This window comes from Loxodonta africana, chromosome 19 (genome assembly GCF_030014295.1).
Source record: "Loxodonta africana isolate mLoxAfr1 chromosome 19, mLoxAfr1.hap2, whole genome shotgun sequence".
In the NCBI taxonomy this organism is placed as follows: domain Eukaryota; kingdom Metazoa; phylum Chordata; class Mammalia; order Proboscidea; family Elephantidae; genus Loxodonta; species Loxodonta africana.
In genome coordinates this window covers 24,921,360-24,939,864 of record NC_087360.1, presented here as the reverse complement: position 1 = coordinate 24,939,864, position 18,505 = coordinate 24,921,360, and the positions used below count along the sequence as shown (strand labels likewise).

Genomic DNA, 18,505 nt, shown 5'->3' with positions numbered 1-18,505 from the left:
GACTGCATGTTTGGTCAACTTCAGACTGCAGAAGATGGTAAAAATCTTCAATTTCCTCATTGTCTTCCTTGCCTAGTGCTGCTATAACAGAAGTACCACAAGTGGATGTCTTTAACGAAGAGAAATTAATTTTCTCACAGTCTAGTAGGATGGAAGTCCAAATTCAGGGCATCAGCTCCAGGACTAGCTCTCTCTGTCAGCTCTGGAGGAAGGTCCCTCTCATTAATCTTTCCCAGGACTAGGAGCTTCTCCATGCAGGAACCCCAGGTCCAAAGGACATACTCTGCTCCTGGCACTGTTTTCTTGATGGTATAAAATCTCCAACTCTCTGCTCACTTCCCTTCCTTTTATCTCTTGAGTGATAAAAGGTGGTGCAGGCCATAGCCCAGGGAAACTCCCTTTACGTTGGATCAGGGATGTGGCCTTAGTAAGGATGTTACAATCCCACTCTCATCCTCTTTAATGTATTCTAATCTTGCCTCATTAACCACAGGCAGATATTAGAATTTACAAAACACAGGAAAATTTCAATCACAAAATGGAGGACAGCCACATAATACTGGGAATCATGGCTTAACCAAGTTGACACATATTTTGGGGGGACACAATTCAATCCATGACACCCATCTATGGCATTAGTGGTTGGTGTGTAAATATGAATAACAGTCTTATTAACTGGTCTTCCTTGTAGATTTATGGATATCATCCTATCACTGACAGCATTGTACTTCAGAATGGATCTTGAAATGTTCTTGTTGACAATGAATGTGACACCATTCCTCTGCAATTTGTGACTCCTGGCATAGTAGACCATATGATTTTCTGATTCAAAATGGCCAGTATCAGTCAATTTCAGCTCACTAATGCCTAGGATGACACCCAAATTTGTGGAGCATTCCATATTTTTTATGGAGCCGTGGTGGCGAAGTGGTTAAGAGCTCAGGTCACTAATCAAAGGTAGGCAGTTCAAATCCACCTTTCCACTCCTTGGAAACCCTATTGTGCAGTTTTACTCTGTCCTATAGGGTTACTATTAGTTGGAATCGACTCGATGGCACACAACAACAACAACAACAATGCCTACCATATAGGTCTTTATGCATACCATTTCATCTTTGACGACTTCCAATTTTCCTAGATTCATACATTGTACATTCCACGTTGTGGTTATTAATGGATATTTGCAGCTGTTTCTTCTCATTTTGAGTTATGCCACATCAGCAAATGAAGGTCCTGAAAGCTTTACTGCAACGACATCATTAAGGTCGACACTACTTTGAGGAGGCAGTTCTTCCCCAGTCGTATTTTGAGTGTCTTCCAAGCTGAGGCGCTCATCGTCCGGCACTATATCAAACAATGTTCTGCTGCTATTCATAAGGTTTTCATTGGCCAATTTTTTCAGAAGTAGACTGCCAGGTCCTTCTTCACAGCCTTAGTCTGGAAGCTCTGCTAAAACCTATCCACCATGGGTGACTGCTGGTGTTTGAAATATTGGTGGCATAGCTTCCAGCATCACAGCAACACGCAAGCCACCACAGAACTACATACTGACAGACATTCATTGCAGATACCTTTTTCAACAACATAAACAGTGACTATACATGTGGATCTCACTGGATGGAAAACACAGGAACCAAATCAACCATATCTGCGGAAAGAGACCATGGAAAAGCTTAGTATCATCAGTCATAACAAGGCCACAGGCTGACTTCAGAACAGACCGTCAATTGCTCATATGCAAGTTCAAGTTGAAGCTGAAGAAAATTAAAACAAGTCTGCAAAAGCCAAAATGCAACTTTAAGTATATCCCACCTGAATTTGGAGACCGTTTCAAGAACAGATTTGACGTGTTGAACACTAATGACCAAAGACCAGACAAGCTATAGGATGACATCAAGTACATCATACATGATGAAAGCAAAAGGTCATTAAAAAGACAGGGAAGAAAGAAAAGACCAAAATGGATGTCAGGAGAGACTCTGAAACTTGCTCTTGGATGTAGAGTAGTTAAAGGGAATGGAAAAAAATGATGAAGTAAAAAAGCTGAACAGAATATTTCAAAGGGCAGCTTGAGAAGATAAAGTATTATATTGACATGTGCAAAGACCTGAAGTTAAAAAAGCGAAAGGGAAGAACATGCTCAGCATTTCTCAAGCTGAAAGAGCTGAAGAAAAAATTCAAAACTGAAGTTCCAATTTTGAAGAGCTTGTCTGCTAACCAAAAGGTCAGCAGGTGGAACCACCAGCCACTCCTTGGAAACCCTATAGGGCAGGCCTACTCTGTCCTTTCAGGTTGCTATGAGTCGGAATCAACCCGGTGGCAACAGGTTTGTTTTTATGGGTGTCATGGATTGAATAGTGTCCCCCCAAAATATCTGTCAGCTTGGCTAGGTCATGATTCCCAGTATCATATGATTGTCTATTGTCATCTGCTGTGATTTCCCTATGTGTTGTAAATTCCTATCACTGTGATGTAATGAGATGGATTAGTGCCAGCTATACTGATGAGAGCTACATGATTAGATAGTATCTTAAGCCAATCTCTTTTGAAATATCAAAGAGAAAAACGAGCAGAGAGACACAGGGACCTCATACCACCAAGAAAGCAGTGCCAGGAACAGAGTGCATCCCTTGGACCTGGGGTTCCTGCATGGAGAAGCTCCTAGTCTGGGGAAGATTGATGACAAGAGCCTTCCTCCAGAGCCAAGAAGAGAAAGCCTTCCTCTGGAGCCGATACCCTGAATTTGAACTTCTAGCCTACTAGACTGCAAGAGAATAAATTTATCTTTTTTGAAGCCATCCACTTGTGGTATTTCTCTTTTGCATCATTAAATGTCCAAGACAATGGGGAAAATATTGGATGCTGCAGAAGGCATCAAGAGCAGATGGAAGGAATATACAGAGTCACTGTACCAAAAAGCTTTGGTTGACATTTAACCATTTCAGGAGGCAGCATGTGATCAAGAAACAATGGTATTGAAGGAAGAAGTCAAAGCTGCACTGAAAGCACTGGTGAAAAACAAGGCTCCGGGAATTAATGGACTATGAAATGAGATGTTTCAGCAAATAAATGCAGTGCTGGAGATGCTCACTCTTCTATCCAGGAAATATGGAAGACAGCTACCTAGCCAACCAGCTGGAAGAGATCCATATTTGTGCTCATTCCAAAGAAAAGTGATCCAACAGAATGTGGAGAGTGTCAAAGAATATCATTAATATCACACACAAGGAAAATTTTGCTGAAGATCATTAAAAAATGGTTACAGCAGTACATTAACAGGGAACTGCCAGAAATTCAAGCTGGATTCAAAAGAGGACATGGAATGAGGGATATCATTGCTGATGTCAGGAGGATCTTGGCTGAAAGCAGAGAATACCAGGAAGATGTTTACCTGTGTTTTATTGACTATGTAAAGGCATTCAACTGTGTGGATCATAACAAATTATGGATAATATTGCAAGGATTGGAAATTCCAGGACAGTTAATTGTACTCATGTGGAACTTGTACATAGACCAAGAGGCAGTTGTTCAAACAGAACAAGGGGATACTTCGTGTTTTAAAATGAAGAAAGGTGTTTCTCAGGGTGTATCCTTTCACCATACTTATTCAATCTGTATACTGAGCAAATCATTGGAAAAGCTGGACTAGATGAAGAAGTACACAGCATTAACACGGGAGGAAGACTCATTAACAACTTGCAATATGCAGATGATACAACCTTGCTTGCTGAAAGCAGAGGACTTGAAGTACTTACTGATGAAGATCAAAGACTACAGCCTTCAGTATGAATTATACCTCAACATAAAGAAAATAAAAGTCTTGACAACTGGACAAGTAAGCAACATCATGACAAACAGAGAAAATATCAAAGTTGTCAAGGATTTCATTTTACTCGGATCCACAATCAACACCCATGGAAGCAGCAGTTGAGAAATCAAAAGACGCATTGCACTGGGCAAATCTGCTGTAAAAGACCTCTCTAAAGTGTTGAAAAGCAAAAAATGTCACTTTGAGGACTAAAGTGTGGCTGACCCAAGCCGTGGTATTTCCAATCACCTCATATGCATGTGAAAATTGGACAATGAATAGGAATAAGGAAGAAGAATTGATGCCTTTGGTTTACGGTGTTGGCAAAGAATACTGAACATACCATGGGCTGCCAGAAGAATGAACAAATCTGTCTTGTAAGAAGTACAGCCAGAATGCTCCTTAGAAGTGAAGAATGATAGACTGTATCAGGAGGGATCAGTCCCTGGAGAAGGACGTCATTCTTGGTAAGGCAGAGGGTCAGCAAAAAAGAGGAATACTCTCAACGAGATGGATTGACACATTAGCTTCAACAAGGGGCTCAAACATAACAATGAACGTGAGGATGGCGCAGAACTGTGCAATGTTTTGTTCTGGTCCATTACTTGTGTGATTACAAGTTAGTTTAACATCTTTTCCACTAGGCATAAAAGCACATTATCCTGTCTCTCACTGCATCGCCAGTGCCTGGCACAGGAACTGGCATGTGGAAAGCAATAATCAAAGTTTAATAGATAAATAAATGAATTGGCAAGGACCCAGCCACCTCCCCCCACAATTTTTTGTAAATTTTAATTTTTGTATCATTTCAAACTTACAGAAAAGTTGCAAAAACTATATAAGGAACTCCCATACAAGCTTTACCTAGATTCACCAAAAGTTTGTTTTGTCTCATTTTCTTAATCATTCTCTATTTTTACATATATGCATTTTTTCTAAATCATTTGAAATTAAGTTGGAGAAACTGTGTCTATTTACTCCTGAATACTTCCGTGAGTATTTCCTAAGGACATTCTCTTAACATAACTACAGTACAGTGATCAAGTTCCGAAAATTTAATGTTGAAAAAATACATATTAATAGCTAACCCATAATCCATATTAAAATCTCATCACCTGTTCCAGTGTGGTCCGTTAAAGCTATCCCCTGCCCCCACCCCCAGTCCAGGGTCCAATTTAGAATTACACATCACATTTAGTTGTCGTTTGTTTTTAGTCTCTTTAAACTGGAACAGTTTCACAGCCTTTCTCTGTCTGTAATGACACTGACATTTTTGAAGAGTACATGTTACTTATTTTGTAGAATCTCCCTCAATTTGCGTTTATCTAATGCTTCCTCTTAAGGTTCAAGTTAGACATTTTTGGCAGAAGAGATGTTCTGTCCTTCTCAGTGCATTGTTTTCAGAGGCACGTGATCTCTACTTGAACTCCTGGTAATCTTAACGTCCATTACTTTGATCATTTGTTCCACTGTGTCAACCAAAAACCAAAACCGTTGTCGTGGAGTCCATTCCGACTCATAGCAACCCTACAGGACAGAGTAGAATTGCCCGATAGTGTTTCCAGGGAGCACCTGGTGGATTGAAACTGCCGACCTTTTGATTAGCAGCCAAACTCTTAATCACTACGCCACCCGGGTTTCTTCCCACTAGGTTACACCTCTGTAAAACTAATACTTTCCTTTTGTAGTTAATAAGCAATTTATGGGAGACACTTTTACAGTCTAAATAACCTATTCCTTTAGGATATTTGTTGGTTCTCTATCATGTTTATTAGTTGGCATTCTACTATAGAGTTTTACCGTCTTCTCCATTTATTTATTTATTCACTTCTTTATGTCAGCAAAGACTCATGAATTACTATTTTGTTCAATTAGCTATATTCCATTACTATCATTATGTATTTTGATGCTAAAATTGTCCCAATTTGGCCAGTGGGATCCTCTTCGAGTTTGCTTGTGTCCTTTGACATATGCCTATTATTCTAAGAACACCTCCTTAAATTCTGATGGAACAAGCTCATTCCACACTTTCCTTGCCCTAGCTCTGGTTATCAGTCTCTTCTTCAAAGAACCCCTACTCTAGCGCTTCGAAAAGCTAACCGCTTCCCGTCCGCAGGCGGAACCTTAGATCCGGGTCCTAGACCCGAGAACGGTGCAGCGGACCAACCTTTTCCGGTCGCGGCCGGAAGTCCTTAAGAGGGGCGGCTCCGAGTCAGGTGACTAGAGTTCGCGTAGGTGGGGTCGAAGGTCTTGCCACACGGACTCTTTGGCCGGTTGACTGGCAGGTCAGCCGACAGGCCGACAGGGTGGAGTGGCCTAGGCGGCGTTAGGTGCGCGGAGGCAGGTACGTGAGGGTCTGGGGTGGCGGGCCTGGCGAGGCTGGGAGCCGGGGACGTGGGACCGGGTTCTGCCTTCCTGGGGCCCACGGGCTGTTGCACCTGAGACCCGGAACTCGGAGGCAACAAGCACGGCCATGCCCTGGGCCTTCTGCCTCGGAGGGAAATGGGGCTAGCGTCTTGATTTTCCGTCCCATAATTACAGATTGGGAAAAGGAGACCCCGAGAAGGGGAGAGACTCCCTCCAGCGCTCCCTTCCAGACAGGGACTGACCCTAACTCCCTTTACGCGCCCTTCCACCCCCGCACGGGACCTCCTGTCTCACCGTGGGGTTGCTTTTAACGCGTTTGCCCTAGTATAGAGGCCGAGGCTAGGAAACGTGGTGAACAGAGTTGGACTGGGAGTCAGAGACCTGTGTTGGAGACTTCGCCACCTACAGTCAGTTGTGTGTTCTGGGCCAAATCTCCTTCCTGTGCTGGGCCTCGGCTTTCTCATTTGTAAAACGGGGTACTGCTCGTCAAAATATGATTCCCACACCATCTGCTTCAAAATCCCCCGGGATGCGTGTTTTAAAATGCAGATTCCTTGGCCTCACATAAAACCTCTGGTTTAGAATCTGGATGGGAGTCGTGGGAATCCTATACGTACTCATGTTTGAAACCCACTAATATTAGGTGCTTTCTTGCTGGGAGTACAAGGATTCATTCTTCGCTTTGAGGCAGCTAGAGCCTGTTCAGGATCTTGAAAGAATTGTAATGGTTGGCCCAGAAAAGAGTACACTGGAAGGGAGGAAGTGTCGTTAAAAAGCAAAAGGTTTTATGTCAAGGAGGGCTTCCACTTCTTTGGGACTGAAGGAGGCAGAACTAGTATCAGGAAGACAACGTTTTGACTTAATAGAAGCACTTAATGAAAGAACCATCAGAGGTGAGCAGCAGTGGAATAGATTGCCTCAAGAGGTAGTGACTCCCTGTTCAGGAGGTGTGTAGGCATTAGGTGGATGTTTTTTCCACCTTGAAAGTCTCTGATTCTAAGTAGTTATTTTGACCCTTTCTGGTGCTGACTCTACCCTCAAAGTACATGTGACTTCTTTTTTCTGCCTCTTTTTCTTGGATGACCCCCAACCCTGGGAGTAAAGCCAGTGGGTCTGGCCTTATGTAATCTATGCCTGCTTATTCTTTGCACCATCCCTCTTTTCAGGGACTTTGGAATGGCTCAACATCTCATAGGGGTTCCTTAAATGTTTGTTGAACAAATAACTAAGCAGTTCCCCATCTCCATCGTTTAATAGTTTATTTTCTTAGGACACCTTGGAAGTGCCCCCTTAAGATGTTGTGTTTGATCAGGTAAAGCCAGTGAACTCTTTGGGTTACAGAGTGGAGAAGTCTCAGTTGGAAGGACCCTTTGAGATTGTCCAGGCCAGCCTTCTCCTCCCTCAGACATAAATCCTTCCTTAATCCTCTCACCAGCAGTGTGTGTTGTATAGATGTTGTGCAGACAGAGAGTTTTTGCAGTCTATTGGCTAACTTTTCATCCAGCATATGAAACCTGTCCTCTTACGGATTTAACCGGCCAGTTCATCGTCGCTAGTGTGTAATCTGCAGATAGTACTTCTGATATAACTTTAGTTTTCTAATCGGACACCAGAGTTCCTTATTTTGTGATCTGCAGAATTCAGAGTAGTTCACTTTTTAAAAGTCTGTTAGAGTGGTTAAGAATGCATAAGTTGCCCTATGGAGCCGAGAATCCATGTTACGACTCAATTCTGCTGACATGCAAAAAAAGAAAAGGTCGGAGTTGAGCCAAGACTTCCTGCCTGTGTTTATCTGCTTGTTTGTGTGTGTTTCCCATGTTTAAAAACAGTTGTGAAATGCTTGTTCAGATACTATCCAGGTGCCAGGTGAAATGATCTTAATTTGGTGGTTGGGAGATAAGTGTTTAAAACTTCTTAATCTAAAGGTTTCCTTTTTAAAGAAGTACGTAAATTAACATTTTCATGAGTGTGCTCTTCAGGTCACTAATCTGAAGATATGCTGCTGAAAAGGTGGTTCTGTGGTAAAAATAAGTTCGGGAAAAGCTACGTACTATTATCCCTTCTTGAAATTTCTCAGTTTATAGTACCATATTAAAGGCACTGAGAAGTTTTGCAATAAAGAAACGTGCTTAACCTTGTTTAATACTGTCAAACTTATTTGAGTAAAACACTCTTGTTTTTTAAATGAAGCACACATTAGCCAGTTCTCACCTAGACCAGCGGTATGCAAACTACAGCCTGTGGGACAAATGTGACCCCACTGTTTTTGCATGGCCTGTGAGCTAAAAATGGTTTTTACATTTTTAAATGGTGGGGAATAAATCAAAAGAAGAATAATATTTCATGATATGTGAAAATTATAGGAAAATGAGGTATCAGTGTCCATAAATAAAAGTTTTCCTGGAACACAGCCCCTCCCATTCATTTATATATTGCCTTTGATTTCTTTAATGCTACAACAGCAGAGTTGAGCAGTGGTCACAAAGACCATACAGCCCACAAAGTTTAAAGTATTTTCTATATGGCCATTTCCAGAAAAAAAATTGATGACTGCTGACCTGTATCAGGTACAATTTTTTAAAAGTCTTTATTTTGAAATAATTTTAGATTTAAAAAAAGTTGCAAAAATAATACACAAATTTTTTGTATACCCTTTACCCAGCTTCCTACATAACCATAATAAAATTATCTAAACAAGGAAATTGACATCAGTACACTCCTAGCTAATTTATAGACCTTATTCTAATTTTTTCTATTCTGAAGTACAGTGCTATCAGTGAAAGGATAATATCCATGTGCCTATAAGAAAGACCAGTTAATACGATGATTGTTCAAATTTACGCATCAACCAGTAATGCCAAAGATGAAGAGACTGAAGTTTATTTTTTTTATTATACCAACTTCTGCAGTCTGAAATTGATCAAACATGCAGTCAAGATGCATTGATAATTACTTGTGGTTGGAAACGAAGAAGAATCAGCAGTTGGAAAATATGGCCTTGGTGATAGAAACGACACCGGAGATTGCATGGTAGAATTTTGCAAGATCAACAACCTGTTCATTGAAAATACCTTTTTTCAACAGCATAAATGCTGACTACACCTGTGGACCTCACCAGATGGAATACGTGGGAATCAAATCAACTACATCTGTGGAAAGAGCTGATGGAGAAGCTCAATATCATCAGTCAGAACAAGGCCAGGGGCTGACTGCAGAACAGACATCAGTTGCTCATATGCAAGTTCAAGTTGAAGCTGAAGAAACTTAAAACAAGTCCCCGAGAGCCAAAGTATGACCTTGACTATATCCCACTGAATTTGGAGACCATCTTAAGAGTAGATTTGACACATTGAACACGAGATTGAAGACCAGACGAGCTGTGAGGTGATGCCAAGGACATGATACATGAAGAAAACAAAAGGTCATTAAAAAGAAAGAAAAGACCAAAATGGATATCAGAAGAGACTCTGAAACCTGCTCTTGAACATACAGTAGCTAAAAAGAATGGAGGAAATGATGAAATAAAAGAGCTGAACAGAAGATTTCAAAGGGTGGGTTGGGAAGACAAAGTATAATGAAATGTGTAAAGACCTGGAGCTAGAAAATTGAAAGGGAAGAATACACTCAGCATTTCTCAAGCTGAAAGAAAGAAAAAAAATTCAAACCTCAAGTTACAATATTGAGGGATTCTATGGTTTTGGTTATGGGCAAAATATTGAATGATGCAGGGTCCACTGAAAGAAGGTGGAAGGAATATACAGAGTCACTATACCAAAAAGATGTGGTCAACATTCAACCATTTCAGGAGGTAGCATATGGCCAACAATCGATGGTATTGAAGAAAGAAATTCAAGCTGCACTGAAGACATTGGCGAAAAACAAGGCTTTAGGAATTGACGGAGTACCAATTGAGATGTTTCAGCAAACAAACACAGCACTGGAAGTGTTCACTCAACTATGCCAAGAAATTTGGAAGACAGCTACCTGGCCAACCGACTGGAAGAGATTAGTGATCCAGCAGAACATGGAAATTGTCAAAGAATATCATTACTATCATGCGCAAGTAAAATTTTGCTGAAGATCATTCAAAAACAGTTGCAGCAGTACATTGACAGGGAACTGCGAAAAATTCAAGCTGGATTCAGAAGAGGATGTGGAACGAGGGATATCATTGCTGATGTCAAGTGAATCTTGGGTGAAAGCCGAGTGCACCAGAAAGATGTTACCTGTGTTTTATTGACTGTGCAAAGCATTTGACTCTGTGGATCATAACAGATTATGGGTAACATCGCATAGAATGGGAATTCCAGGACACTTAATTGTACTCATGCGGAACCTGTGCATAGACCAAGAGGCAGTTGTTCAAACAGAACAAGGGGATACTTCGTGTTTTAATATCAGGAAAGGTGTGTCTCAGGGCGTATCCTTTCACCATATTTATTCAATCGGTATGCTGAGCAAGTAATCCGAAAAGCTGGACGAGATGAAGAACACAGCATCAACACTGGAGGAAGATTCATTAACAGCCTGCAATATGCAGGTGACACAACCTTTCTCGCTGAAAGCGAAGAGGACTTGAAGCACTTATTGATGAAGATCAAAGACTACGGCATTCAATGTGGATTACCCCTCAACGTAAAGAAAACAAAAATCCTCACAACTGGACTAGTAAGCAACATCATGATAAGCAGAGACAATATTGAAGTTGTCAAGGATTTCATTTTACTTGGATCCACAATCAACCCCCATGGAAACAGCAGCCAAGAAATCAAATGTTGTATTGCATTGGACACATCTGCTGCAAATGATCTGTCTAAAGTATTGAAAAGCAAAGATGTCACTTTGAGGACTAAGGTGTACCTGATCCAAGCCATGGTATTTTCAGTTGCCTCATATGCATGCAAAAGGTGGACCATGAGTAAGGACGACCAAAGAGGAATTGATGCCTTTCAGTTATGATGTTGGCAAAGAATATTGAACATACCATGGACTGCCAGAAAAATGAACAAGTGTATGTTGGAAGAAGTACAGCCAGAATGCTCCTTAGAAGCGAGGAATGCAAGACTTCGTCTTAACTTGCTTTGTACATGTTATTGAAGAGGGACCAGTCCTTGGAGAAGGACATCATGCTTGGTAAAGTAGAAGGTCAGTGGAACAGAGGAAGACCCTCAATGAGATGGATCGACATAGTGGCTGCCGCAATGGGCTCAAGCATAACAATAATTGTGAGGATGACGCAGGACAGACATTGTTTCGTTCCGTTGTACATAGGGTCACTATGAGTTGGAACTGACTCGACGGCACCTGTCTTAAGCTGGATTCTCTAGAGAAGCAAAACCAGTGGAAGTATGTATACATATACATATACATATACATATACATATACATATACATATACATATACATATACATATACATATACATATACATATACATATATATATGTAGAGAGAGAGAGATCTCAGGGAATGCTCATGCTGTTGTGGAGGCTGACAAGTCCCAAAGTCTGTGGGTCAGAGGTTGGCTGGAGGCTTCTTCTGACTCATGTAGCTGCAGGGGTTGACAAACCTAGATCCAGCAGGTCAGACTGCAGGCTGGTGGCTCACAGGGCTGCTGAGCTGACAAATTCCAAAATCAGCAGATCAGGTGACAGGTTGCAGGTTCAAGCCCCAAGAACCAGAGATCAGATGATAACAAGCCAGGGAAAGTATCCAGAGCAAGCAAGAGCTTTGCCAGAATGTCCATATATATATGTAGGGTGCAGGCCACACCCCCAGGGAAACTCCGCTTATAACTGGGTGATCACATTATGGATGCGATTACATTTTGTCACAAAATGGAGGATAATTATACCAGATCATGAAGTGGAGGATAATTACATCAGATCACAAAATGGAGAATAATTTCATAATATGAGAATCATGGCCTAACCAAGTTGACACCTAACAACAACAATTCTAATTTTACCACTTGTCCCACTTACATCCTTTTTCTGTTCCAGCACCAAATACAAGATCCCATATCACATTTAGTTGTCAAGTCTCCTTAGTCTGTTCCAACTTGGGACAGTTCCTTGGTTTTTTTTTTTTTTTTTTTGTCTTCCATGATTAACACTTTTGAAAAGGACTGGCCAGTTGTTTTATAGTTTCTTTCAATTTTTTTTTAATTGAGATTTAATTCATATGTAGTAAAATTCACCGTTTTATGGTTTATAATTCATTGGTCCTTAGTATATTCACAAGGTTGTGGAACCATCACCACCTGTCATAGATTGAATTATGTCCCCTAAAAAAATGTGTGACCGGTATTGTGTGATTTTCCTATATGTTGTAAACTCTGTCTTTATAATATTGAGGGAAGATGGGCGGCAGTTGTGTTAATGGGGCAGTACTCAATCTACAAGATTGGATTGTGTCTTCAGGCAATCTGTTGAGATGTAAAAGAGAAGCGAGCAGAGAGACCGGGGTCCTCATACCACCAAGAAAGCAAGAGCAGAGCATGTCCTTTGGATCTGGGGTCCCTGCATGGAGAAGCTCCTAGTCCAGGGGAAGACTGACGAGAAGGCCAACAGAGAGGGAAAACCTTCCCCTGGAGCTTACACCCTGAATTTGGAGTTTTAGCCTACCTTACTGTGAAATTTCTCTTTGTTAAAGCCATCCGCTTGTGGTAATTCTGTTATAGCAGCACTAGATGACTAAGACACCACCTATATAATTTCGGAACATTTTTATCACCCCAAAAAGAAACTCCCTATTCATTAGCAGGTGCTCCCCATTTTTCCCTCCTACCCCTAACCAAAAAAACTGCTGTCAAGTCAATTTCTACTCATAACAACCCTATAAGACAGAGTAGAACTGTCCCATAGAGTTTCCAAGGCTATAAATCTTTAGAGAAGAAGACTGCTACATCTCTCTCCCACAGAGCAGCTCGTGGATTCGAACCACCAAAGTTTTGGTTAGCAGTTGAGTGGTTTAACCACTGCATCATCAGGGCTGCTCCTTCTATCCCCTACTAGCCACTAATCTATTTTTTGTTTCTTTGTTTCTGTGGATTTGCCTGTTCTGGACATTTCATCTAAATGAAATCATGTAATATGTGGCTTTTTGTGTCTGACTTCTTTCATTAAGCACAATGTTTTCAAGGTTTATGTTGTAGTATTTATCAGTGCTTCATTCCTTTTTACGGCTGAATAGTATTCCATTGTAGGGATGTAGCACTTTTTGTTTATCCATTCATCAGTTGATGGACATTTGGGTTGCTTCCACCTTTGGGCTATTGTGAATAATACTGCTATAAACATCCATGTACAAGTGTTTTGAACTTATGTTTGAACTTATGTTTTCAATTTTTGGGTTTTTTTTTTTTTTTGGAGTGGAAACAGCAGTCAAAAAACCAAATGATGTATTGCATTGGACAGATCTGTTGCAAGAGACCTCTTCAAAGTGTTGAAAAGCAAAGATGTCACTTTCAGGACTAAGGTGCACCTGACCCAAGCAGTGATGATTTCAGTTGCCTCATATGCATATGAAAGCTGGACAATGAATAAGGAAGACCGAAGAAGAATTGATGCCTTTGAATTAGAGTGTTGGCAAAGAATATTGAATAACCATGGACTGCCAGAAGAACAAACAAAACTGTCTTGGAAGAAGTACGGCCAGAGTGCTCCTCGGAAGCGAAGATAGTAAGACTTCGTTTCACGTACTTTCGGCATGTTACCAGGAGGGACCAGTCCCTGGAGAAGTACATCATTGAGTTGGTTCCGACTCTGTGTCAAACAGAACAAAACACTGTCCAATCCTGTGCCATCCTCACAGTCATTGCTGTATTTGACCCCCTTGTTACAGCTGCTGTTTCAGTCCCTCTCGTTGAGTGTCATCCTCTTTTTTGCTGACCCTCTACCAACCATGCTGTCTTTTTCCTGGGGTTGGTCCCTCCTGAAAATGTCCAAAGTGAGGATAAAAGTCTCACAACCCCACTTTTAAGGAGCATTCTGGCTGTACTTCTTCTAAGACAGATTTGTTCATTCTTCTGGCAGTGCATGGTATATTCAGTATTGTTAGCCAACATTTTGGAGAAATATGTATGCAAATCCTTTGTCCATTTTGTAACTGGGTTGTCATCATGTACATGTTTGCAGATCTCATGCAATCCCTTGAAGTAACTCAGTGAGCTGCTTTGAAGAATCTGAGGCAATACCATTAACTCCCTGATCTGAATATAGTTGGATTGAGACATGCTGAAGCTCAGAGTGAATTGTCCATTTAAAACTGCTGTCTCTGCAGATCTTGGCTCAACCCCAACCACTGCTGACCATGCAGAGCTGGGGTGGCCATGACCAAGTGAAAGGGGTACTGCTTAGTCTAAAAACTAGAACATCATCCAAGATGTGATCAGATCACTAGGGGATCCTGCTGTTTGGGGCTACTCTGGTGTTCATCTGGTCCCAGGCAAGGAGTAGAAGAATCAGTGGTGACTTGGAATGCTCTGGACTGGTAATGGTCTTGGGCAGCTTCTCATGGTGGCAGAGCTACCAGTGCGCCCAGGCCTCTCTTGACCCCACAGCTTTGGCTATAACCAGACCAGTCTAGGACATGTACTTAAAAAATAAGCAAATTCAGTAATTCTAATTGTGAAAGTAATTTGCGTTCATTTTAGACATTTTGGAAAATACAGAAAAGCTTCCCTCCCACACCCACGTACAAACACATCCCAATGTCCCTAGCTCCCGTATCCATAGAGAGCCTTCGTTACATTTGCTTTATTTCCTTCCTGTTCCCCACTCCCCCATGGGTAAATTTTTTATGGTTGGGATCATTCAATGTATACAGTTCTATATCCTGTCCTTTTTTTTTTTTCCTGTTAACATCTAAATAGATCTGTCTCCGTGTGTTTGCCAGCCTCTTCTGTAAACATTCTAATGTCTGTAGAGAGATCCATTAACCTAACCATTCCCTTATTCAGTAAGTCAGTAAGATAGACAATGTGAATAACAAGCACTTGGCATGTTCTTCCACCATTTGCCATCGTAACTCATGGAGACTCAGTGATAAAACTGCTCCACAGGATTTTCAATGGCTGATTCTTTCAGAAGTAGATCACCAGGTCTTTCGTCCAAAGCACCTCTGGGTGAACTTGAACTTCCAACCTTTTGGTTAGCAGCTGAGCCAGCAGCTTAGTCATTTGCGCCACTGAGGGACTTCTCAGCATGTTCTTTGTGGGGTAGAAATGTGGTTTTTAAAAGTAAGGACCAAAGGGGCTTCTGGCTTACAATTCTAAGATGTGGGCCTAATTGCTTTGTGGCTCTCATGGCCCCTACTTGTCTTCACTTTACATGTGCTGAACATGACTTAGCTTCATCACTTCCTTTCATTGATCAGTGGGAACAAAGCACCTGAGGGGTGGGCCGTTGTCCCCCACTTGGCATAAGGACACATGACGATCAGAAACAACACTTTCATGGTCATTGAGCCTGCTTCTGTGGAGATGGCAGTTCCCCTCTGGGACCAATCACCGGGTTGACCCCCCCCCACCAGGGTAGTCTCTATAGCACCTAACCATTTAATATACACTCTCCCAGTTGCTCCACAGAAGTACTTCTTGTTGTGTGCGTGGCGGAGGCTTGTAAACATGATCAGCTCTCTTTTCAGGGACAGAGTAGTAGGGGCGGGGGTCTGGGGACCATGGTTTCAGGGGACATCTAGGTCAGTTGTTATAACGAAGTGTACGAAGAAAACATTCTGCATCCCACTTTGGTGAATGGCTTCTGGGGTCTTAAAAGCTAGCAAGTGGCCATCTAAGATGTATCAATTGGTCTCAACCCACCTGGAGCAAAAGAGAATGAAGAACATCAAAGACCGGAGGAAAATATGAGCCCAAGAGAAAGAAAGGGCCACATAAACGAGACTCCATCAGCCCGAGACCAGAAGAACTAGATGGTGCCTGGCTACCACTAATGACTGGCCTGACAGGGAACACAACAGAGAATCCCTGATGGAGCAGGAGAAAAGTGGGATACCGATTTCAAATTCTAGTAGAAGACCGACTTAATGGTCTGACTGAGACTGGAGGGACCGCAGAGGACATGGCCGCCGGACTATCTGTTAGCCCAAAACTAAAACTATCTCCGAAGCCAACTCTTCAGACAAAGATTAGACTGGACTATAAGGTATAAAATGATACTGGTGAGGAGTGTGCTTTTTAGCTCAAGCGGACACATGAGACTGGGCAGCTCCTGTTTGGAGGCGGGATGAGAAGGCAAAGGGGAACCAGGAGCTGGTTGAATGGACACAGGAAATACAGGGTGAAGAGGAGGAGTGTGCTGTCACATTATAGGGAGAGCAGCTAGGGTCACATAACAATGTGTGTATAAGTTTTTGTATGGGAAACTGACGAATCGTGAACTTTGACTAAAAGCACAATTAAAAAAGAAAAAAAAAATGAACGGCTCTCTGAATGTGATGGACCTTGAGCACTGGTGGCACAGTGGTTAAGAGTTTGACTGCTAACCAAAAGGTTTGCAGTTCGAATCCACCAGCTGCTTCTTGTAAACCCTATGGAGCAATTCTGCTCTGTCCTATAGGGTTACTATGAGTTGAAATCAACCTGACGGCAGTGGGTTTTTTTGGTTGGGCAAAGCCCAGGAAAATTTTTGTTTTTTCTTAACATACCTTTGCCCAGGTACTTCTCAGTTGAGGAGCTTTAAAAAAAAAAAAAAAGTTAAATTCTGAGTGGACCATGGACTCCTTGAGGGTAGGAACCAGAACCTTGTCTGATTTATTTTTGTTGTTGAGCCTGGTGTTTGGCATTCTCTAAATATTTGCCAAACTGACAGTAAACACAATTAATGGAGGTAGCTTGGGACATAAGCCTGATTTGTAAACATATAAAAAAATAGTTACAATAAATTCTAAGTAGTGGTAGTTTAGTTTTATTATTTTTAACCGTGATTGGTATATCTTAATGCTCTTTTGATGCCCTCCTTAGAATCTCCAATTGAAAGGAAGGGTGAGATCATCGTTTTTGTCGATTATATGTTATTAAATGCTTAGAAAGTTTTCTCCTCCATTGGTTAAATCTTGTCAACCTTATTTTCTTTTTATATTTTACCTTCAGAGTATTTTAGGTGTCTTTAGCTCTACCTAAGTTAAAAAATCTGAATTGAGATTTTATAGAATCTGAATTAATGTGGTTTTACTGACTGCATAAAAACAGAAGCAAAACTCTCATTTTGTAAACTTTTCTGGTAACAAAGGCAGGGTAGGAATTATTATGTGCCCATTTGCCGATGAGGACACCGGCTTAGTGGGTGGCAGAGCTAAGGCTCAGATTAGGTCTCCGAATTGCTTCTTTCACTGTGTTATTGGAGAAACCCACAGGCCTTCACCTTCACCAGAATCTGCCCAGTCTGGAGATCTTTTCTTTGATCAAGTGTTTTCCCCAGCTGTATTGGTGTGACTTGAAATTGTCAGATCCCTGTCATTCATTGTCATATATTTATTGAACATCTATCTACTCTGTGTCTGGCACTGTACCGATGCCTCTAGGAAGTGTCTCACTAGAATTCAGTGGATAATTCTCTTGGTGAGGAGTATCATTTCAAGAGGTAGGCACCAACTTGGGAAAACCTGACCTGACCTGACTTGAACTTTTTTCTTGTTGCTGATCCTTGATTTTTTTTCCATTTACTCAAGAGTTTTGGGCGGTACTTCTTACAAAAAAAAAAATTCTGACTCTAAAACAGTTGTGTAACATTTCCAGTTCTGAAAAACGTAATCACTGAAGATTAGGATACCGATTTTCCACAACCTTAGTTGACTAGATTGACTTATAGTGAATTGTGCTATTTTAAGTACTCTTGTGCTTCAGGTCCATTAACTTGCATGCATTTACGAGGTGTTCCTGAGGTGCCTGGTTCTGAGCTGAGTAAGGCACCTGGAAACTGGACCTGGGCTTGAGGAGATCATTCGGGTCCTGTTTGTGAAGCACATTGGCTTGGGAATTGGGAAACTTTCCCATTGACTGGTTCTGTGACTGTAGGCAAGTGACCTAACTATTCTGAGTTTTAACTTCCTCATCCCAGGGATGCTAATGATGATACAATAGTGTTTACCTCTGAGTAAAGATTAAATGAGATAATTCATGTGAAGAGCTGAGTAAGTGTTAGCTAATGTTATTCAGAGTGATAATAAATATAGCAACAAATGCCCCTGATTTTAATACTCTGGGGGAGAATCTGATTTTGTCTGGATCAAACTAATTGTCTCATCCTAGATTTCCCTTCAAGACATAAACATTACGTTCTGATGTCTCAGGACTTTGCCTTCAATAGAC

At 41.4% G+C, this 18,505-nt stretch overlaps 1 protein-coding gene across 1 annotated transcript in view; it reads left to right on the top strand.

The window, feature by feature from the left end:
- Positions 1 to 5,993: 5,993 nt before the first annotated feature.
- Positions 5,994 to 18,505, top strand: part of RNF185 (ring finger protein 185) — a 42,129-nt gene continuing 29,617 nt past the window's right edge. The window contains exon 1 of the mRNA XM_003419055.4: positions 5,994 to 6,152. The gene's annotated coding sequence lies outside the window, so the exon portion shown is untranslated. The remainder of the gene's footprint in view (positions 6,153 to 18,505) is intronic.